This window comes from Brienomyrus brachyistius, chromosome 25 (assembly GCF_023856365.1).
Source record: "Brienomyrus brachyistius isolate T26 chromosome 25, BBRACH_0.4, whole genome shotgun sequence".
Classification (NCBI taxonomy): domain Eukaryota; kingdom Metazoa; phylum Chordata; class Actinopteri; order Osteoglossiformes; family Mormyridae; genus Brienomyrus; species Brienomyrus brachyistius.
Window position 1 is genome coordinate 7,277,114 of NC_064557.1, and position 24,572 is coordinate 7,301,685.

The 24,572-nt window shown below is 42.2% G+C and overlaps 1 long non-coding RNA gene across 1 annotated transcript in view; it reads left to right on the top strand.

The window, feature by feature from the left end:
- The first annotated feature begins 343 nt into the window (after positions 1 to 343).
- The window catches only part of LOC125720761 (uncharacterized), a 33,291-nt gene continuing 9,062 nt past the window's right edge, over positions 344 to 24,572 (top strand). Inside the window, exons 1-2 of the long non-coding RNA XR_007385566.1 lie at positions 344 to 462; positions 12,544 to 12,627. This is a non-coding gene — a long non-coding RNA (uncharacterized LOC125720761). The remainder of the gene's footprint in view (positions 463 to 12,543; positions 12,628 to 24,572) is intronic.

A 24,572-nucleotide genomic window follows, 5' to 3' on the forward strand; every position in this document is an offset into this window, starting at 1 on the left:
CGAGTTATTTTAGATACAATAAAGATTCTATGTCGGAAGTATTTTCGGAGGTCTCATGTGGATCAGTTCCTTCCTTGGATCGCGTCCGCTGAGATCCTCGCCCTCCCACATGGCTGTAACCTTTGGGGCTGTGAGAGCACCAGTGGAGTGAAGAAACAAGCCAGGCTGGAAATCCCAAGAGGGTCTGAAGATTAGCGGCAAATTGAGAGATTCTGCCACAATAGGTAATGAAATCAGAGCTGCGGTGTAAGACCTGCAAAACCTGACATCAGGCAGGGAGCTTTCAGACGTCATGCAGTAAACAAAGCCTACTTATGGAATAGTTAAGAACTTTCTGTGACGGACAGGATCAACAATAACCAGATTTTCCATATAAACCTATTACTGGGGCACTTATCAAGATGGGAGCAGGATTATTTTGATGAAGAGTGTCTGCTAGAGCAGTGCTTTCCAAATGATAAGGTGAGCCTCATTTCCACACGTTTGGCCAGTCGGTTCTGCTCTGTATTTTATCAGATCGGCTTCCCTGAGACGCTGCACCCTCACGACACCTCCTCTGCAGTCCACTGGCTTTATTGCACGGTAAATCAAAGTTGAGACACGCAAACTCTATCCCTTTTATTTTTAGAAGATTATAGGGCTGAGATTTTTTTACGTACCGAATACGCACATAGTGTCTCCTTTGAGTCTTAACACACGTCGATAAGCGATAAGTTAGCTGAAAGTTTAGATGAGGCTGAAACAAGTAGACGCAGGTCTCTAATGCTTCTATTTAGTTGATGGTGTTTTGAGACCTCGGTCAATTTATGTTTCTGTCTTTTGGCCTATTTGGGGCCAAAGGAATTTTCCAGAATTAAACAAGGTACAACTTGATGCACATAAATTTATTGTATTATGCTTTAGTCAGTAGACGCAGGAAGTGCAGTGTCCAGAATGTTGTTCTTCTCCTTATTCTTTATAGCAGCATTATTAAAACAATGATGTTACTGTTATTCTTGCTGTTGCTTCAGGTAATTAATGTTGCCTGCAGCCATTTACTGCAGAAAGGTGCAGTACTAAAAAAAAAACCGTCAAACAGAAGGTCTAGAATTTTGTTGATTTAAAGACCTGGTGTTGTTAATTCATCCCCTGCTTCCCGACTTGAGTGACACATAAAGTTGTACAACATGAAGACTTGCGAAATTAAAACAACGAGGCAGCATTTGGAGGATTTGAAAGAACACGCAGACTTGGAGCATCATCCCCGTTGGTAGCTAGAGGAGTAACTTTTTGGGGTAGCTTGGCGGTGTGTCTGCACCAGTGTTTTCCAATCTTCAGGGACCCACAGACAGTCTACGGTTTTGCTCCCTCCGTGTTCCCAACACACCTGTGTCAGTGTTGTTGATTATTTAATATCTTTGTTTGGGTGAGCTGGCAGCTGGGAGGGAGTAAAAATATGGGCTGTCTGGCAGGGAGCTGTGAGGGTGCAAAAATGTGGGCTGTCTGGCAGGGAGCTGGGAGGTAGCAAAAATGTGGGCCGTCTGGCAGTCCCTGAGGACCGGATTGGGAAACACTGGTCTACACAGATGACCACAAGCCAATGCAGTGGGTGATCTCAGAGCTCCTCCCGTGAGCTTGATTTCTCATACGTATTTTGGGGAATAAAATAAAACAGGCAGTGGAGTGAGCTGAAGTGCCACCTAATTGGCAGAGTTCTTGTTGGAGACGTACCAGAAGGTCCTGCTAAGCAGGAGATGCATGATAGACTCACCTTTCAGAAATACTGAGTTCTATGTGCCCTGGAGGCTCCATCCTTTTCCTGTGAGGTCCTACACAGGTTTGGGCCATAACAGCCCGGCTGGCTAAGAAAATGCCTGAATTTTACATCCATTCTTTAAACTACTGACTTATTTAATAACTCGATTGATTACAGTTTTTATACTTATTTTCAGATTAATTACGGCCATAACTGCTGCCATTTTTGTCACGGGTGGGCTGCCTTCAGTGAGTCTTCTACAGCTATGTGGGTTAAATGTGCACAGCAACCGCGCTTGGTATAATTCAGGCTACCGTTAATTATTTTTTTCAGTATAATTAAATCTCTGGCTCAGAAATGTCAGTCTAATTAAACACTGGCTCAAAAATGTGTCAGGTTTTTTCTCCTTAATTTGTGGTCTCTCACTTTATAATTGGTGGTTAACCTCTAACCTTCATCAATACTTACATCCTAAAGAGGCAAAGCAAAGTCCATCTATCCATCCATCCATTCATCTTCTTGTCCTATTTAGGGTCACAGGGGGTCCAGAGCCTATGGGTGCAAGGCAGAGAATGATCCCGCATGGGCCATCAACCAATGGCTGGGCTCACTCACACGCCACTCACTCACACACCATTTACTCACACGCCACTCACTCACACACCATTTACTCACACGCCACTCACTCACACACCATTCACTCACACACCACTCACTCACACACCATTCACTCACACACCATTCACTCACACACCACTCACTCACACACCACTCACTCACACGCCACTCACTCACACACCATTTACTCACACACCACTCACTCACACACCATTCACTCACACACCATTCACTCACACACCACTCACTCACACACCATTTACTCACACGCCACTCACTCACACGCCACTCACTCACACGCCATTCACTCACACGCCACTCACTCACACGCCACTCACTCACACGCCACTCACTCACACGCCACTCACTCACACGCCACTCACTCACACGCCACTCACTCACACACAATTCACTCACTCACTCATTCACCATTCACCAGGAAAGTCTATGTACGTTTTAAAAGGCATTCAAAATAACTTTGTTTCCTTATGACATTTTATGATCTGCCATATATATTTAAATCAGCTGAAGTTATTCAATTTTTGGTTGCCTGAATAAGTCAAAAAAGAGACAACAAGAGACTTCTGTACCTGTTTCAGCTGAACAACTCCATGCAAACCACTTGCTTGTATGTGTGTGTGTGTGTGTGTGTGATTTACAGTACGTACAGTTCTTAAAGCCTGTAGAAATGGACACCAAGAGCTAGAAGACCCAATTAGTGTATTCTGAATCCTACTTATGCTGAAGCAGGTTGTCCTTAAACAGGTTTAGATGTGTGATCCCCTGTAGATATTATTAAAGTCCAACCCTGTCGTGGTCTTAGTGACAAACCAGTCAGTGTGCGGCCAGGGTGATGTAAGCATGGCTGCAAGGGAGAGAGTCGAGGTGTGGGCTTGAGGTTCGCTCTCTCCCTTGATTTAAGAGAGCAGATGTAGGCGGTTGTATTGCAGGGTTTTAAATCCGAAGATGATATGCTGAGGCCTGCATTTTTCCCCTGGCTTGACAGCAGACATCGGCCGGCTTGATTGGGCCCCCATAACACACACCCTTACGGTACCATTAACTCGACCTGCACATGGACCATAATCCATATGCTTACATTTAATAAGGTAAAGCAATGATTAAAGATTCTTCTGCTGCAGGTACACAGATCACTACTGTGAGTGCGTTCAATAGACCGGTGATTGAGAGCCGGGAATCTGTAATAAACAACTTGTACTGTGAATGAATACAACAAAAAGGCTGTTTTGAGCTTTTTTTCCACCCTAATGCAATGTTATTGTGATAGACCTGGTTGAACAGCAGAAGAGTGACCCTCGTCACCGTTATTTTTATTCCTGTGTTTTGCACCTGTGCGTTTGCCGGTGTCAGCTCACTCACCTGGAGACGGATCGAATCACTGAGTAAAATGTATTTTAGTAACTGAAGCCCAAGGGAGAAGTGAGGGATTCACAGTTAAGGCCACCGGCAGGGTGTTGTACACGCGACTGCTTCTGGTGGCTTGTGTAAAACCCATTATATAAATCAGTAATTTTGCATTTTCCCGATTAATATAACCACTAATCATCTTCTTGTACGTCTGCATTGTGGACGAGAAACTACAGCGTAAATGCAATGAAAGTTACATTGAATTTACACATTTTCATGGACTATTTTTGATGCAGTTCTGTTAAAAATCGAGCTTAAAGCTATATTAACATAATTTTAAATGAATGTTGTATTAAAATATCACATTTTTATGGACTGTATTTTTGGCAAAGTTCTGTTTTAAATGTTCTTCCCTTTTTATTTCTCCCTAAAATTAGACCATCTTTTTAGGATTTAGAGTCAAAGTGTAAGGTTGCTACCTCAAGCTGCCCTTAAAACATCCAGCTAGAGGAAACCTCTTCTGTAATTGGCTCGCACATCAAGTCAATAATGTGTGAAGGGACTCTCATAGATTGTATCCACACACGTCAATCTGCTATTCCCAATTTGCCCAAATTGCCCTCTGCCTTTGTCATGCATGCTTCAAACATTTGTTTTTCAAAAGGTGTTCAGCCTGCAGACCTGATTACCATGACAGCTTTCATCTTTAGTCTATTAATCCCCTGAAAATTTTCAATCAGCTTTTTGAAATGCACTGCGCGGCAGTGTTTTAATTGTATTGTTTAAACGGATACTGAACATATTTAATTTCAGCCCGTTAAGGGACTAACATTTAAAAGCCAAACTGTTTTATGTCAAATTGTTAAAGAAAGTAATTAAGCGTAAGTAGTATTTATGTAACTGTAAGCAGTGGTTAGGTGACTTAACGATGTACTGGGTGAATGAAACGAGGCGAATGAGAAAAAAGGCAGGAGTCGCTGTCCTGAGCTGACCTCGGGTCAGTGCATTTCCCTGCGGAGGGGAAATAGGAAAGCCTTCTTTACAGAGGTACTGTATCCTCCATCTGCAGCTTTAATACCCAGTCCCGGTGACGGGCCCAGCGGACCAGCATGCAAAAGGTCTTTAGTCACAGAATCTCTTTTTGCCTTTTTGTACCGAAAACGGCTCCTGTGCTGTTCAGAGAATAGAATTCAGTTAGACTACCGGGATGTGCCTTTAACTTCTCCCTGACCAGAGTTATAAATGCTCTTGCCATCCCATGCAAAGGAACAATAATCGTTTGGTCTGTGGTATCACACGTGTGCTCTCACCTTCTTCATCAGGGATACTGCAGTGTATGAAAATGGCCAGTGAGATTTAGTGGCCAATGATATTCTGCAGTACTGGGGCCAATACTGGAGGGGGGGTTGCCTAACCACCTGCCCCCCCCCTCCTCCCCTGACACACACACACAGTTGGAGCACCAGTGCCCCTTGAAAGCACCAGAGTGATGGGGCATTCTCACTTTGGAAAACCTCAATGATTTTCACTATAGTAGATTACAGGCACATGACAGATGGTCAGACATTTTATATTAGAGCGATATGAATCATTAATATAACTATTGTTAGTGAAGTGTAACTTTTGCCATACAACAGCCAAATGTTAAAGCCCTTTCTACTGCCCAAATTCCCAAATCAATTTACTCGGTCACATTTTTTTTGTTTGCGCACACTTACTTACTAAGTGATTTTTTTTGTTAAAAAAAATCATTAATTTAAATGTCAGCAGCGAACACAAAGCTCATATTTCACATGCATCGAATTCTGCCGTCCGCCGACAGATCCTGTCTTTGTTGTCAGGCTGATTCAATGGCAATTCAATCATAACCGTCGAATCAATAAATCCATAAAAAGTCTGAGATATAAAATGCGGAATGTATGTCAACATGGGAGAGGAAAAATGAAAAGATTTGAGTGGGCCGGGGGGGCCGGGGGGGCCGGGGGGGTTGGGGGGGTTTGGGATTCGCTCTGTTTCACGAACAACAATGAAGGCAGTCAAGCAGGTAATGAGAAACGTATTCTAAGGAACAGGGTTAGCTGCCGACAAAGCATATGGACAAATAAGAAACTGCACAGAAATAATACAGAAAATGAAAAGTGTTTTACCTTAAGTTACAGTACGATAAAATAAAAGGGTGATTTATAGCCTATGAGCTGTACTCACTGTATTGGCGTCTGTAGAAGTATGGCTTATCAGTGAGGGTCATTTTCCGTTTTACACTGACCTGCCCCCCCCCCCCCCCCCCCTTACGCATATCAAAAATCGAAAGTGCTATTTGCCTTATGAAAATAGGTACGTCAATGATGATAGGCATTCCAATCAGGACTGCGGTTTTTCTGAGATACAGTAATGCAGTTCCTTTCTCCGGTGAGAGTCTATAAGCTGGGAAGATTGGCGAGCACGATGGTCAATGTTTCGTTTAGTGACAGATAATGTTTAAAGGCCTAATATGAAGGCATATTGTTTGTGAAGCTCATACTTAAAAAACAGACAACAAACAAAAACAGACAACAAACAAAAACAGACAACAAACAAACAAAAAGACAGACAAACAAAAAGACAAACAAACAAAAAGACAAACAAAAACAAATGAACAAAAACTAAGAGAGAGATAGATAGATAGATAGATAGATAGATAGATAGATAGATAGATAGATAGATAGATAGATAGATAGATAGATAGAGAACTGGGTTAAGGAGAACTGGGTTAAGGAGAACAACGGAATGAAAGGTTGTAGGAATAGGCCACATTTCTCATATTCTTTTAGAATAGGACACAGTTGTGTTTTTTTCATGCTCATATCAAAGCTGTGCAGAATAGGAATGAAAATTGGAAAATAATCTCCGCTGCAGTATTCTGAAGAAACAAACAGGGAATTGAAACTGCATAGAAACTCCATATATATACGCATAAAGAACACACACAGATATATAAAATAATATATCAAAAGCAAAGCGCAATCAACACAATGCGAGTTTCCTAGCGGCACCTGCTGCTACAGCAGTTGCACTCACATCTGGCTCGCTGCGGGAACAAAGCAGGTCCCTTTAAAAGGAAACCGCGGGTGCTGTTAATGAGGTCTGAGCTCCACATCGCCGCCTCCACTCCATTTATCACCGCGGCCGCATATTGACAAATGTACAGCATTGTTCCCAACCCTCTGAAATTATTAAAATAAGGTAAATATTCCATCCGGGTTATTTTTTTTTCCCTCTGCTCAGCCGTACCGTCAAAGAGTTACAGCCCTCTTTTACAATTACATCGTTAGGGATCAAACGCGTGCCGTATAGATCAATGTTGCTTGCTGCTGTGACGGAATTATTTCGTTTAGTCTGACGAGATTCGCTTCATTGATTTTGTGCCAAGTGTGGAGCTATTTATTGTTTTGCAGAAACACGCATGGCATTTCCATTCTCAGTGAAATTAACCGTCAAAGACATAGCTGACGGACGCGATACTCTTCTGCGTATTTAGCTTTTAGTTTTGGTCTTGTAAACCATAATGTTGTTTATATAAATTCTGAAATCAAAAGCTGCTAATTGTTTTTCGCAGGTTAGCTGTAAAATACTCAGGCCATGCATGTATATTCCTTTAATACATGTGGTACTGTAAGGCACAGAATCAAAACAAAGTGAATCATGCTTTCTACTCGGACAATAATACAAACATGACATAATTACTATTTCCAGTTTGGAAATACTTGGTCTAAACATTGTGAACTTTTAATCTAATTTCCTGTGGTGCTCATTACCCAAGATATACAGTAATTCTATGAAAAACTGACATGATAAGAAGTGATATTGTCAAAACAACAGATAAGGATATGAAGAACAATAGTTCTTAGAAATAATATTCAGGATAAATTTATAAGTAATATGAAACCATTACTTTTGGAGCAACACACGCACACAAACACACATTTGTATTGATATTTTTGTGGGGACTGTCCATTCATTTCTATGGGCAAAACCATAATCCCAACAATGGCAACCTTAGCCCTACCCAGAGTGTAAGTATAAGCATAAGTAATCAAATGAAAGACTTTTGGCAGTCTTAGATTTTTGATTGAAGTCACTGTTTGAGTTTCCTTTGTGGAGACTGGAAAATGGTCCCCACAACGTCAGAATATCATGATTTTATCGTATTGTGGGGACATTTGATCATCACAATATAATATATACATCATACACACACACGCAAATATATATACATATATAGTCAGTCACAAGTTTGGACACACATACCCATCGAAAGGTTTATTTGTACCATTCTCTACATTTTAGAATAAAGACATAAAATAACATATACGGAGTTATGTACTGACCAAAAAATTCAAAGACTTAAATGGGTGCTGGTTCAAATCCCTGGTTCGGCAGAGTGATCCCACCATTGGGCCCTTGAGCGAGGCCCTTAACCCCAATCACCCCAGGGACTGGCTGATCCTACTGTCTCCTCTACACCAGTTCCATGAGGTGGCCTCCTGAGATGCTTTTCCAGCTGTCCTGAAGGAGGCCCCACATATGCTGAGCTCTCATTGGCCGCTTTTCCTTCACTCTCTGGTCCAAAACCATCTCTACTGTGTTTAGGTCAGGTGGCCAAGTAATGCGATGCGACACTATCACTCTCCTTTGTAGGCTGCTTGGCATTTGGCAGTTTTGACTGGTACTGTATGCAGTATGTGCATTTTAACTGTGTGTGTGTCTGTGAGTGAATATTCAGAGAAACTGAAAAACTGATTTTAGACCACAATAATTTATTTGTATGGTCATCTTTTGATTATGCATGGAAACTCCATATATACAGGCATGTATACCACAGTCCGGGTGGTAAGCCTCTTTGGGGCTTCTCCACACCATAACTCCTCTGGGGCCACTGAACCCAACGTCTGGCATCGGCATGAGTGACCAAAGGTTTGGCTGTAGCAGCCCAACCATGAATATTGACCCTGTGGAGCTCCGGACGAACGGTTCTGGTGGAAACAGGAGAGTCAAGGTGCACATTTAATTCTGCAGTGAGCTGGGCAGCTGTGGTTTTATGATTTTTGGATACAGTCCGGGTTAGAGCCCAGACATCCCGTGCAGACAGCATCCTCGTGAATCCACAGTTACCCCAGTTGGATGCGATCCGTCCTTTACCTTCAGCCTGGATACTGTAGCTCTCAATACACCACAAACACTGGTCCTGGTCTTTTTTCGGGCTGTGGTACGTCTCCCATTATTCTGTGTGGATTGCAGCCTATTATGTACAGCTCTGCTATTGCTCTGCTAATTCAACCTTCACACCCTGCTCTTACTGATATAATGTGTAATCAGTGAAGATTGGCCACCAAGAAGCACACATATAGGCAAGAAACCTCAAACATTTGACCAGTGTATCAGTTTCATTTTCCAGTCCCTGTATAGATACACACATTTTGGTATAGCGACAGTATCGCTAGAGCTTAATATTATCTAAAGAACACTTAACAGTGTACATATAATAGAATGAGCATTAGTTTAACATTCGGTGTTTTTGCAAAGCTACACTGTACAATATCCTGTGGATGTTAAGGTACAATAAAAGGTACAATGTGCTATACATACATGACTATAAAAATTATGTATGTACCTGCACGGGTGGCGTTTCTGCCGATTCAGCTCTCCTTTCAGCATAATGCACAATGAGCCGTATAATAATGTACTGTAAAAAACACATGTAGGGTCCTGGCCATCAGAGGTGCGAAGCACTTACTCATCTCAGCTGTCACACAGAAACGATGACCTGCGTGATCCTGCAGCTAAAAGTGGAGCGCGGAACTCGTCACTGTCTCAGCTTTGCATGTGCAGCTTGTGTGCTGCTGCCTCATAAGTCTATGGAAATTATGCATGATGCTGTGGGTTCAGATCCCACCTTCGGCTTTGAACGCTTTCCTTGTGCTGTAGGGTTTCCGTCTCGCAGTACAAAGCCGTCATTTGGCTAATTGGCGTTGGCCACCATGTGTGGTATTTGTTGGGTGTTCTGAAATGGAACAGCATCCCATCCAGGGTATTCCCCTGCTTTCTGCCCTAAGTTGTCTGGAATAAGCTGTAGTGCCGCCCCTGCCCCCCCCCCCCTTCCCCCCAACGCCCGCCCCTTCAATAGGATAAGAGGTCAAACAATGGACGGTTCTTTCCAACTTCAAAAGTCGAAATTCAGACCTACAAAACAAGGCATCTATTGAGTCCTGCCATTTCTCTGCAAAGGCATTTCAGGAGCTAACAGATTTGGAAATTACTTAGAGAACATTATTTTAGGGGAGCGATTTCAATTCGGTTCACGTGCCTTGCTCAAATGTACGAGGAGGATTCCACCGGGAGTCTGAATGAGACTGACTTCAGTCGCAAATTTAGATTTTAATAGTAATCTATTAAAATAGACTTACTGTTAAATGAGTTATATTGAATGAAGCATCCTTTAGACAGTCTTTAGCACAATGGCTCATGATTGCGTAGGTATCGCTTTGGCTACTTAATTGAACACAGTGTAATTAACAAGCCTTTTAGCTCTCGAGTAAAACTGTAAAGGGCTTAACTGTAATGGGAGCGCTGCCATCGTCCACAAAGCACCCCCAGCCCCCCACCCTCGGTCGCACTAAGTAATAGTGAAGATAAGCCCTTGTAGACTCGCTGCTGTGATAAAGCCAAGCTTGATGCATGGGAGTGACAGATGCGCTTTGGACGGGCAGCTCTGACTGACGGAGGAAGCACTGAACCCTGTGGAGCCATCAGACCTCAATCTGTGGGTGACGTGAGCGTGACACCGAGATGCCGGGAGTCTGGGGAGAAGTCGGACTGCGATCCGGACCACAGCCCTTCTCTTTCTCCCTAAACCCATTAAGGTCTGGATCTCCGGACCTCTGACGAGAATTAGTCGGTTTAATGGAACTCTTACAGTAGATTGCTTTAAGTTCAAATAATGAAATTAATGGGGATTACGCCGTGTTACGGCTGCGTATACAATCACTTTAGCTTAAATTAGATTCAGGCGTGTTTGTGGGGCCGACGCATGATTAAACATGGGCGGGTCCATGTTCGTCGATAAAGAAAAATGCAGAATGCATCGCGCAAGAAGCTCAAAGGTCTCCAGTGGACGTAAACTCCTTCCTTTTTGCCGCTGGCCTTGTTCTTGATCCACTGCGGGATGCACAATTTAACCAGCAAATAATAATGGACGAAATGTCCTGGGATGATCTGCCTCACTGAACAGTTGATATACCCCCCCCCCTCCCGGCCCCTCTCAACCCCCATCCTGAGCTCCACACACAGTTTATGTTTACGGAACTGCTGTGCGCGGGATCGATATTTCAGAGGCGCTTGTGTGTTCATGCAGACTGAGACGAAACGTCCAGCGAGATTGTAAATCCACTCGATAATTACTGGGAAGTGTTGGTTTAATATTACTTCAGCGTGCTTTTGGATAAGGGTCAGTGAGCATGCAAAAAGAAATTGCAAATGTCCCCCCCCCCCCCCCCCCCACACACACACACACACACACACACAAACACTCTTTGTGGGTACCGTCTAACTCTATGGGGAAAACTCTAATCCCAACATGGCAACCTTAACCCCTACCCAGCCCTAACATTAACCATCCTGTAAGTAACCAAACAAAATCCTTTTGGCATTTTTAGTTTTTATAACATTGAGTTTTCCCTTGAGCGGCCTGAAAAAAATGGTCCCCACAACATCAAAATAACAGGTTTTAATCACATTGTGGCGACATTTGGTCCCCACAGTTTAATATATGCATAAGCCACACAGATACGCATAAAAGAATTGAAACAGGAAAGGGATATTAATATTTGTATTAGCTACAGGACAAATGCATGATATCTCTTATAGCCTGGCATCGTGTCCCTGGTTCCCTGCTTTGTACCCCGTGTTTCCTGGGATAGGTGCCAGGAACACAGTGGCCCAGTGCAGGATAAGTAGAGAGCAGGAACATAAATGGATGGAGAGAAAATGTTTAATCGTACATACTGGTTGTGGGAGTAAGACCAAAGAGGTTTTCTCTGAGAACTACTTATAATTTATTCAGTTCAATTTGTTTTTTTTTCCAAAATGTATCTCAGAATGTGAGTATAAACTGAAAGCATCATAGACTAATGTAACAAGGACTGGATTGTCCTGTTTGGCATCATGGGACAGCCCAGGCAACGGCATACAAAAGTCAGGCGAAACCGCACACACACTTGTGGTTGGACTGATTACCCAGAGAAAACCTGCTCGGGACAGAGAGCATATGAACCGTCCAATCGCAGAGGCAAAGTGAGATCCCCCAGCCCCCAAGGTGCGAGGCGAAAGGAATACCCAGTGAGCCAGTGTGTGGCCCCGGTGAGCGAGAAGACAAATAAACATACTTACAGTATATGCATCCATCCATGCGTATTTAACAGCCCTGTTTATCCTGAGTGCGGCAGTAATGTGTACAGAGCACCTCTCCTTTTGGCAGGATGCATGCGTGCACCTGCCGTAATTAAGAGCCAGAACATTTTATGTTACAGGTCTGCGGTAAACATGTTTTCTGTCACGTGACCACCGAGCCTCGGGGCAAGTGCCTATCGCCTCACACGTGACAATTTGTAGGAAGCGGTACCTGTGTTTGCCATCCCCCCTACCCCCCCCCCCCCCCCCCCTTGTCACGAAAGTGACAAACAAACATTCCCGGTTTCCATACCAGCTGTGCAAGCATCAGAGAATGTGCAGATGGCAGGTCCGGCATTGAGCATATGTCAGTGACTGTGGGACTTGTGTTTCTGCAGTCAGCGAGATCCAGAAGCGTCTGTGGACAGGACTCCGGGGATGGACGCAGACCACAGACGATTAATCTCTGACGTCCGGAAGACGTGAGTGCAGACAGGAACAATTTACACGTTCGACTTAACGAGTGGATAAAAAGTCACAACTAACCATTACAGAGTATCCGTTTACTGACCTTGGGCTTTCAATTACAATGTTCACCACCTAGCAGTGAATGCACCGTTGTTTCTACTAGTGAACGCAGGTATAATTAAAAATATATATATATACAAATTTGTGCTCCAATCTGAAGAAAAGCTATTAAAAATATTATAAATACTTATGGCCACTGATAGCTGAGACACCCGAAGAGCAAATTATCTCTGCAGTTAAAGCCTTTTTACTGAAGCTTGGACGTTCTTCAATAATACTGTTTCGGCTAAAAGACAGTAAGCGGAACTTAATTAAACAAAGCCGTGCAGGCCCTTCATTTGTGGGCTCAGGGATGCGGTATGCCCTGGGGAATGCAAATCAGTTTAAACCGGAATAGAAATCGAGTTATTTTGTCAAAGGTGCTCATTTCGTTTCATGCTAGCGTGCTGGCATCATCATGTGATGGCATGCTTAATTCTCAGTCACATATGACTGAACGGCGGGTGGTGAGTTGCTCAGCAGGCTGAATCTCTGTGCCCATCATCAGAAGGTCGCCAGTTTGAGTCCCAGCCTTGGCAGAACAGTCGCATGTTCATGGGCCCTTGAGCAAGGCCCTTAACCCCCAGCTCCGGGGGCGCTGCACGTTGGCTGACCCTGCGTTGGGACTCCGCGAGCAATGGAGAACAAGATAGGGCAGGCAAAGAGAAGCATTCCAATGTGTGAATGGCAAATAAAAAAAGCATTTATTTGAAAGACCTCAACTCAAGCATTTACTATTTTGACATACTGTGTATTTAGTTTAATAAGCACAGGAACACAGCCAGAAATTGTTCAAAAGGCTGGAAACCATCTACGAGATATGATTCAATGATTTGTGTTAATAAAGGCCTTTATATACCTCGTAATGCATGCACTTTGGATAGTTAATTTTAGCAATCAACAGATGACAGGTATTTCATTCATGATAGTAATCTGTGAATGTCTAGGGAAACTGATAGGCTTATAGAGGGTGTATCTGTTTCAGGATTGGACAGGGAAAGGGTGTGAGTGAGCTAATGAATCACAGCGGGAATACAGGCCAAGTCATGGATGCAATGGGAAAATAAGTAAACGTGGGACTGATGTGTCGGTCAGAAAGGAGGACGTTTTGTATGGGAGGTGATTATGGGTTATGGGGACGATGACTGTTGGTCTCCGGGGTAATGCGGGTGAACCGAAACCGGAGAGACCAATATTTATTGCAGGGAATGTGGAATCTGTAAGAGATACGAATTATGCTGGTTACTGGTGCTGCAATCAGTGTAGCATTGCACCTTTGGTTAGATCTTAGTCACATACTACGGACAGTAAAGACTTGCCAATTCACCTGAACTTCAGATCCACACGTCTTTTGTATAGGTTTCTGTAACAATTAAAAAATATTAATGCGTAAAAGGATAGGACTGTGGTCGAGTGGGTAACTCTGTGGTCTCGCACATCACAAGCTGAGGCTCCAGACGTGTGATTTTGAAGGTTTCTCCTTCTCCCCAAGTATATTTCATCTCCGTTCTCCGAATTCCTCCTTCAGTCTAAAGACATGCAGTTAAGCAAATCAGCGTCACTAAATTGCCCATAGTGTGTGAGCGTGTGTCCTGCGATGGACTGGCATCCAGACTGGAGTGTCCCCCTGCCTTGTGCCATATGCTGCCTGGGATAGACTCCAGCCCCCCCTCCCTCCCCCCCCGACCCTCTACTGAATAAGCAACTGGAAGATGGATGGATGGATGGATGGAATGAAAATGGTTCAAGGAGACAAGATGGCTATTTGAAAATTTCTCAGCAGCCCAAAATGATTATTTTTCGATGTTTTTAGCTTATTATCGCTTCGACTCACAATTTTCTTATTGTGCTATGGCTGAAATAATATTTGAAATAATGCTTTGGCTTCTTTTGTACATGATTTTTATAAAAAAAATGGAAGAAGGATTGAAAACCACCATTAAAATTCAGCTTGTCTGTATTATGCAGTGTTCACAGAAATTCTTGGGATGCTTGCTAAATTCAGTAAAAAAAAGACTGCAGATTTATTGGTTTTATAACAAAAATCATTACTTCATTCCTGCACAAAAATATATATCACATTAGAATGAACCAGACGTTTTAAAGTAAAACATTCACTTTAAGTTCTCAGAGATTGCAGTTCTACAAGAGCAGTTCTGAGTTACAAAGTTCATTGACAATCATCACTGGGTGATTTTTAATTAGTAGCACCTTTGCAATAAGATAAAACAGCAGACATTTGTGTTTATATCACTTTGAGAGCCAATAACTACAACTGTGATTAATAGCAAAATGGCAAGAACAGAACTGAATGAATCAGTCAAAGAAACATACTTTCTTTATGCACTATATAGCTTGTTCTCAATTACAGCTTAACCCCTTGTAATCCACGCAGATATAATTATCTGAAATAACCCTTCTGCATTTTAAAACTTAAGAGTCTTCAAACTCTTGGGGTAATTATCCACTGATTCATGCAGCTATAACACCAGAACATTCCTGCACTCTACCCTTCCATCACCCGATTCAGTTCCTCAATGGGTCTTTCCACCTTTCAGCTAATGAGTAACATTGTGCAAGAAGAAGACATGAAGAGCGCATTCCAACCTGATAAAACATATAATAATTTTCCGAAACTACTGCAGACTTGTTCCAGAAGCACACACCAAGGGGAAATATTCATTTCAATATTGATGATCTCGTATAACTGTCCTCCAGTGGTGCAACGTGGATCGGCTCTTCAGTTGTCTGTAATTCCCAAGGCATTAAGAAATAATTGGGGAAAAGTATGCTTAACGGTAAACATTATCAAAACTGTAAGTGTTGGCTGTTTTTAGAACATCATTAAAGCCTATTTAGTGCCTTAATGACTTAGTTTCTACGGGAAAATCACTTACAATAATGAGAAGAAGCAAAAACGATGACGCTAACTATCAAATAAAGCTTCCGCCGCAACGGAAATGTAAAGGTGTTTTTATGATGTGTCACTTCATAGCTGCTCTATAGAAGTACTCGAGGACATGCAGAACAAACGATATGGCTTCATGTTAGTCTGCATCGTAGCTTGATGGACAGGGTAAGTCAGCTGACCAGCTGTGACGTGTTTTTCCATTCGGCCTGATCTCTGTTTGCATTCATAACCATGAAGGTCAGACGTTTACCTCACTCATCCCCAGTAAACTAACCCGACGGTCTGAACCTGCCTGTTCATTTCCGCAGCACCAGGTGCAAATGAATATTTTACGTTGTTTATCGCTGTATGGTTTAAACCGCCCTCAGATGATGATTGAGCAATTTTAGCATGGAAAAAAACCGGAAAAGTCACACAACAGACTGTTTCTTCGGTTTAACCTGTACTTGCTGTCAGTATGTCATATTCTGAAAGCTCTGAATATCTATAACGTGCCTAAAATTATACATTGGTATTATCCTAACATAAAACTCCTAAGTGCTGTGCAATGCTCCGCAATGCAGATATTTAAGATGAAATGAGGGGAAAAGTCCCTGAAGGATTCCATTTGGAATAAAATACGATAAACTGTTTTCAGTAATTTTTTTTCCTCCTTTCAGTCTTTGAGTTCCATCAGGTCTAATTTCATGCAGCGACACTGAGGAAAAAGAGCGACGACTCCACCGCTGTAACGGATGCCACCATTCGCCATCTGACGTTTCAGATTTCTTACACAATAAACACACGACATACATCTCTGCATGACATCGCCACATCCCCCACTCCCTCCCTCGACATCACATCATTTGCATGTGAAGAGGAAGTTATTTCTGAAGCTTAATAGCTTCCTGACTTTTAAGTCTGCTTGACGTTTCATTATTGCCGACACTTAAACACAAATGTCAAGAACAGAAGTTTCCTTGCGGCCGTGGAGATGGCAGTAAGAAGAAGGGAAGTGTCTCGATTTAGCTAGCTTCAAGCGCGGACGAAGGTGAACTCGGCATGAACGCAAGCTCTCGATCGCCCAGGTGTTCTGCACCACGACCAATGCTCTGTGTTCAGTAATTTGACTGGTCAGACCCATTACCCCAAGATCATCCCTACCACAAATACTTCGGTTATGCATATATTTCATTTACTCCCAGAATAACTCCATTAGTAAACAATTTTACAGTAAGCAGGGCATAACACATTTTGCAAAACCAAGCCCATAATTACGTTCCTGGGGGGGAAATATAATATATGGAATATCATTTACTACTCAGGCATGGAGCTCCACTATTAGTAAGATGTTTTGATTATTAAAAATCGCTATAAACTTATTTGTAACTGGGGAGCATGTCTTATAAGTTTGTACGATTTTCCTCAGGATATATTTAACTGATTTTTGAAAGCGAAAAGGTCCAGTTGATCTCTGAAGATGAACAGCTGTTATCCTCTTCCCCAGCCAGGCATTATACGAGCTGCTCTGGGCTGAGGGGCGTCTGTCGTCGCAGATGGTTCTGCACCCACGACGTAATCCTCTTTAACTTCACCACCTCGGTCCATCGCTTAATGTCTCTGGAGTCGGACCACGCTGCAAATAAACTTTGCGAGGTAAAGGTCACGGAGCAGACCACAGCTGCGACCTTGCTGAACACCGCTGATATTACTTACAAAGCCCTGATATTGGGGAAAGCCTGACTTCCTTTTATTGCTGGCTGGAATTCCTGCAATTTTCTGTAAAATCTCTCTTTTTTTTTTCTTTCCACTTCATACTGCAGATCCGTAGCATAAATCAGCTTTAGTCATTTACTGTTTAAGAACTCTGATCACATGATATACTTAACTTGCATATAATGGAAGCATTTAAACATAACAGATATTTATTAGACATTTTTTGTATGTCAGTATACTGGGATTAAAAGGAAGAAAAACAGTATTATTTAATACCTTCATGTCTTTCACATCAACTACAATTTGGAATATCGAGAAGATGTCTGGATCTGTCGGTCACCTGGCTAAATCTACCCTGACATCACCCAACCCTCACAAAGGTGATGGACTGCAAGATATACAGTAAAAACAAGACACCGCATTAGAATACCATAAGCATTTCTCTAACTTTATAGCAAAACTTCCACACACCAGTGCACTTCAATGACAAACATGGTCCCTGTCAGACTTATTCAGTGAGCTAGGGCATAAGGAAACCTAACAACATATAATCTTAGGTACTTTAATCAAGCGTCTGTTTTGGATGGACTGCTTGTGGGATGTAATGCGATCGGATTTCCAAAGAAAGAGGATTTCTAAAGATTCCCCGGGCAAACAATGTCCAACGTACAGGCAACTCGCACTTACGAACAGACCGTCATAAAGTCCATGACATAAAAAATTCGGGACAAATATAATGGTTGTAATGATGAACACACTCGCTGCTTTGTAATGCTGTTGGAAACTTTGTTTCAGCGATTCATCAGCTCAACGTATAGTACAGTGTCATACGTAGTTACTTTTTTCATTACTGTATTATTATTTTTACTACAATTGTGACTTAGAGACAGACTTGAGACCTGAGGACCACGTGTATTCCAGGCAGTCCATCCATCCATCCATCCATCCATCCATCCTCTAACTTGTTATCCTGCTTTGGATCAGGAGAGCCCGGGCCAATGCAGAGCAGCACAGGACACAAACGAGGGTGCCCCCTGGGATGCCCATATGCCAGTTAGTAGCCAAGTCATATAATATCTGGCTAGATTTCCAGTCACATGACACCAAAGGAGGAGCGTCTTGTATAGCAAAGTTGTTTAAATAGCTGTTGCCAAGGTCCTGATTATCACCCGGGCGACACTAACCATAAAGATTAATGGCACATTCTGATTAATTACTGCATTTTTAATTAGAGCACACCTTGAATGACATTTCCTAATAATTAAAAAAAATGAGAGACAGCTTTATTAATTCTTCACAATACAATATGGTATAGTCAGTACCTTTTGGGAAATGAAAAGTACGTCTCCACTTGCCAAAAATGTACTTGGATATTTAGGGATGAATCTCAAAAAAATAAAAAATCATTGCGGTTACATTCAGTTGTCATCATACCCAAATGCAAATAGCTAGAATTAGCTACAGCTCAGTTATGAATGATCATGATGGTTGCTGTGAATATACACATCTCTGGTTTTTCATGGGTTGTGTATGTATGCCCAGGGGTGCCACAAGGGGGGGGGGTGTTTAGGGAGATTTCAAGAGCCCTAAATAGTGATGGAAGCCCTACAAAATTTGCAATATAATTGAATTGACTTGGGTTGGGGGCCCAATATGATATTCTGCACACCGACATGCGCCGCCTTCTGCAAGATAGTGTTGGCAGGAGCCCCATTCACGGCATAAACATGGACATGACATCCACTTTCACAGCCTTTGCTCTGTTCTGCTGCCACCGCTGGTATCAGCGGAAGTGGAAAGTTCAGGTTCAGAACGCAAAAAATCCAGACCAAGATTTTGTTTCAACCAACCAGTTGATTACTCTGTGACTGTGACTCCTTATCCTCAACAGGTTGGTTGTTCTAGATTTGTACTTCCTGCACTTGAACTTTCCACCTCTGTATATTATTGTTGACCATCTTGATTTCTCTTTTGAGTGATTCAGTTTCCTGTGTTACATGGGTTTTCCTTCTTATTTTGATGATAATGGTGTAAAACTATGCTGTTACGCCTAGCAAAGTGTGTCAGTTCAGCCATTTCAAAACCTCTGCTAAAATAACCCTATTATTTCCAGCAACCATACAATATACCCGTGTGTTTTATTTGACCTGACCACTAGCCCACCTCATACAGTATATCTATTCAAAATCTCGTTCGCTTTTTTATCTAATTAAGTTAATTAATTAAGCGAGCTGGTGGTGAAATTTAATAAATACGTAGAATGGTTCGGGTGCCACTGAGGAGAAGTTCGGGAACTGAAGCGGAGTTTGTCTAGTTATCCAAGTATATATCAGTAACTTTTTGGAGAACAGAAGACATTTTTACTAGTTTTAATTGTGTTACTCGTAATTTTCACATGTCCTTATGCTAAATTATATTTTTTGTTCTAAGAAAATGTGCACTTACTGTACTACCCAGGTAAGCGTTAAAGATAGACAGCGTTAAACATTACTAAGTGCCTAAGGCTTCTGCACAGTACTGTATATGTTATGATATAACAAAAAAAATTACAGAAGTGCTCAATGGACAAGATTCTGAGGTGAAAGACGTCTTGCTTTGGGAAGCCGTGAAATGCATAAGGAACCATTAACCAGCATTTTATCTTGGTCCCTGAACATAACACAACTCACTGGAATTACTATGTTGGAGGCAAGCTGTAGACCCTGGTATATTTGAGAGAAGGATGATCGAGAGAGAGAGAGAGAGAGAGAGAGAGAGAGAGAAGAGAAGAGAAGCCACTGAGACAGACAGCAGCCTCTAATGTGCTACAAAAGTTGGACGGGTCAAAACAATATTGCAAGGGTGCAAAAGAAAGATATAGTCAAAGATCAAAGAATGACACAAAACTCGCAGTAGACACTGTGACTTACTCCCAGAACAAAAGGTCTTTTTTCTTACCTACTGGTGCCAGTACGTCTCTGACAGACATGCAAAGACCGTACAAGTTCTTAGTGGAATGAGACCTGCCACTTATCTTAAAAAAATATGACTCTCCCAAATCTAAGTAGGTCTTTGCACATCAGTCCTCTCAAACTCGAGAGAGAAAGAGACAAGTAAATCAACGGCAGAGTAGGATGGCGTGCAGCCTGGTGACAGTTTTCCTGTTAGGCTACTGAACAGTAAAATTGCTGCCAAGTTAGTGACTCGACCTGCAGGAAGATATCAATTTACCTGAGTAGGTGCTGGCGGAACCCAGCGTATACCTGTACATGGTAGAAATACGAATAAAAAAGAAGACATTCAGCTATATAAAACAAAATAACATTCACTGTAATCTATAATGTGGGTGACGATAAAAAAAAAAAAAAAATATATATATATATATATATATATATATATATATATATATATATATATTTGTTTTTATTGCAAATGTGATTGATCACCTAAACAGCTTAAGGCATGTTTGTTGCAAGACTAGGTCAGCAACAGGCTAAATGGGAATGCAGAACAGAGACTAGTTGTCAGGGAATGACATAGAAATACAGGAGGCAAACAGAAGAGACCAGGCGTGAAGGAAAAGTTTCAGAGAACCTGCTAGTCTGTGTCGCCTCCAGCTGAAGATGCTATGGCACTATATCACTACTGCAGCTTCGACCTAATCTTCATGCATTTGATACTTGCTGTTATTCATTTGCTTAGTTAAGGTTATATGGGCCTGACGTCCAATCAGAGGTGGGAAAAGGTTCAGGTTCAGAAAGTTTTGTTTCAGCGATTGGGGTGAGTAGCCTTTGCCCGTGACTCTTTATGCTGAACTAGTTGGTTGAAACGAAACCCTGCTCTGGGTCTGTACTTTCTAGAGTAACTTTCCACTTCTGCATGCAATAATGTGCCATCAAACGCGAAAAGGCAACACTAGATAAACGATATGAGCTAATACCCGCAATGGCGATATAGGCGCTATCTTACATTTTGAGCATTAACGTTGGAGCATATATTTATCTAGGTAACGGGCATCCTGCATCTAAATGCTGCAAGTTCCGGGGATGGAACCGGTATTTTTGTTTAATTCCTGGAACTATCATAGATAGCACCCGGTCCTTTCAAACAATTAGGCGTGCAACTTAGATCTTGTCGCTGAAGATAACCTTTAAAACTGTCTGTGTGTTCAAGTTCGTGAAATGAAAACTGGCAGATAGGATTTTGCAGGAGCGAGATACTTCACACAGTATTACGAACACATCACGCCCTCCATTACTCCAAATCTACTCGTCAAAAACACTGTGTCTTTACAGGGGGTGCAGAATAACTTTTTTCCCATTCTGTTTCTAGACCTTTTATACATATTAATACAGATCATGCTTATTATTCATTTAGCCGCCTGAAGAACAGTATCACAATGCTAAAAGCAACAACATGTAGTCCTATGATAGAATTAAGTATGATATGATTCAAAACAATATACAATATATACTGTAGATACTGCGAACTAAACCCTAAATTAACTCCTCCCAATTGTAATCATTCTTTCCCTCGTATATTCCTCCTATATATTTAAATTCAAAAACATGTACAGAGATGTAGCATAGGAGGAATAAATATTCATACATTAGGTATAATTACTTTACAGTTAAATTGGTTTAACTGTACCACTTCCAGAATTAGAGTAGATGGCACTCTATTCAAATATGAATGCAAACCAGGGCAGATGAGAAAATACAAGAGAATTTATTGCTCCCAAATGAATATAACAGTATAGGTCAGGCTGGCATCTCATAATAAAAATGCTTTATCAAGGGTCCCTAGCATTTTTGGAATAACAACTGCAATAAGAGGTAATGATGCTGGATAGCCTAGAGGAGGGTCAACACATCAGCATCAATGAAGTAGGACAACTCCTGATTGGCTGCCTGGTTGCAGATAACCAATCACCAGCTGGATTGGTCCCAAGTAGGCATATCAACATCTGACTGGCCAATGAATGGAGAGATTAAATGCTGCACCAAGGAGTCAACAGGTCAGTCACTATGTGGAGATGAGAGCGAACAATTGCATTAGTATGTGTGTTTCTTTTAATATAAAAGTTCAGCCTGTGAAGTTTCAAAGGAGTCGTGGATCTCACTGGGGATGCGTTTATGTCACTTTTTGGAATTGCTTTTTTTGTAATATGTAGTTAGCGAAACTAAATACAGCACTGAAACAGATTTGTGAAACAGAATCGTAATACTTTCTACAAGAGAGAAAGAGAAACCGTGGCCGGCTATGTCCGTATTTCACCTGAAAGAACATTTCTTTTTTTTCTCAGAAAACAATTAAAGGCTGTTTTATGCATTACAAAGAAGTTATTTCTGCAATATTTTCCTTTTTTTGTAGGTAATGTCCACCAACTTTAGGAATACAAAAGTTTTTAAGCAGAACCTTGTATAGAAAAATAAAGGTTGTCAGAATTTCACACAGTGCATTGATCGGCGTCTTAGTGCCAAAACTTGCTCAAAGGTGCAACGAGAGAATCAGTTGAACCCATGACCTTCCGTGAAAAGTCCTTCATTGCTAAGTGACTCTTTCTACATTACAAGGCCGTACTGTTGGGTCTGGGCAGGTGTGCTGGTTGGGTTCTTGTCCTGCTGACCCGTCATGGTGTGAGGCTGCGCTTTCTGGTTCTGTGCTCCTCTTCCCCGCGTTTGTCCACCCAGCTGGCTATCCATCTCGTGCAGAGTGCATGTGCACGGCAACCTTGTCCAATCTGGCTGCTTGCCAAGGGGCGTCCGTCCCGGTCCCTGACTGAGGAGGTAAGGCCGGAGCACACCTGCTTAGCCATCATCATTTCTAGGTGCGCATGTTACCAGGTTATGGGGTTTGTGAATGTATGTTAATTCACTGGGTGGCTTGGTGAACAGTGCTGCCACTGCCTCCCTCCTCTAGGGTTGAAATAATGTGTGTGTAGTTTGCAATTTCTCCAGTTGTACTGGTTCCCAATGGGTCCTAATTGGATTCGAGTCACCCGGTTGGTTTCAGTCTCCTGCCTTTCCCATTCGCCTGCCCATCTTCTTCCCGATTCCTGCGTCCAGTCAACTGCCTCAAGTCCTGTCAATCATCTGTTTCCCATGGTATCTTCTCACGTGGACTCAGTGATCCCAGGGCAGTAAAGTCGGTATTGGGTGTCAAGGCCCAATTTGCTCGTGACACTTTATATCTGCATTTCCTTCCGGCTTCGAGAGAGGAAGTGAATAGTCACATGACACCATTTCTGTAGTCGGTGAGAAGGAAAAAGTAGGAGAACCTCATGTGGCAACAGTTGAATGAAAGAACTCCTCTTCTCCTGATAGCCACGCGAATGGCACCCAGGTCCGTTATTTTCCGATAGAGATATCCGTAGATAAAAGCAGTTAATTTTCATCCCCGTATCCTATATATCTCTGAGATGTACACAGCGTGTCAGCAAATGTCTTTCACTGATAAGGCTATTGAATTATCTTCAAATAAGATTTTGATTGTAAGACCCAAATGTTAATTACTGTATCGATTGTGGAGGATCCAGAATATTAAGCAGCTACGCAGTGTAAGTCTTCTGCGTCAGTCTCTGGTGCTGTGTTCCCCGTGCGGAACATCGTGAAAGTCAGAAAAGGACGTTATACTCAGAAAGTGAGAGACAGAAACAATAGGAAGGTAATGAAAGCGATAAATTAGACAGGATGACTTATGGGGCATCAGTGTTGACACACACCTTCTGGCTGCCTGTTTAGTTTGCATGTTCTCCATGTGTTGTGTGGGTTCCTCTGGGTTCTCCGGGTTCCTTCCTCAGTCCAAAAACATGCAGTGAGGATAATTGGTCTCTTTAAATTGTCCCTGGTGTGCGATTTTGTGCACGTGCCCTGCGATGGACTGGCATACCATCCAGGGTGTAGCCCTGCCTGGGATAGACTCCAGGCCACCTGCAAGCCTGTCCTGGAGAGGCAGTCGGAAGATGGATGGGGAAAGCGAAAATGAATCACTCCATTATAACATTCGTCATTAACAATTGTTTGTATAAACAGGGGAAGCCAGCAGCGGGGGGGGCGGAACATGTCCGATCAGCTGACCTCCTTCCCTGGGCAGATGGTGTGGACATACTGTTTATCGCTGATTAGTCCATCCGAGAGACTCATAATCATTCTTGGTTGAAATGCTTATTATGTATAGAGCAACATACTGATGATCAAAAAAAAACAAATTTGCTTTTCATTTATTTCCATTTTTATTTTTACTTCCTATTTTTTTTTTTATATATATTATTCT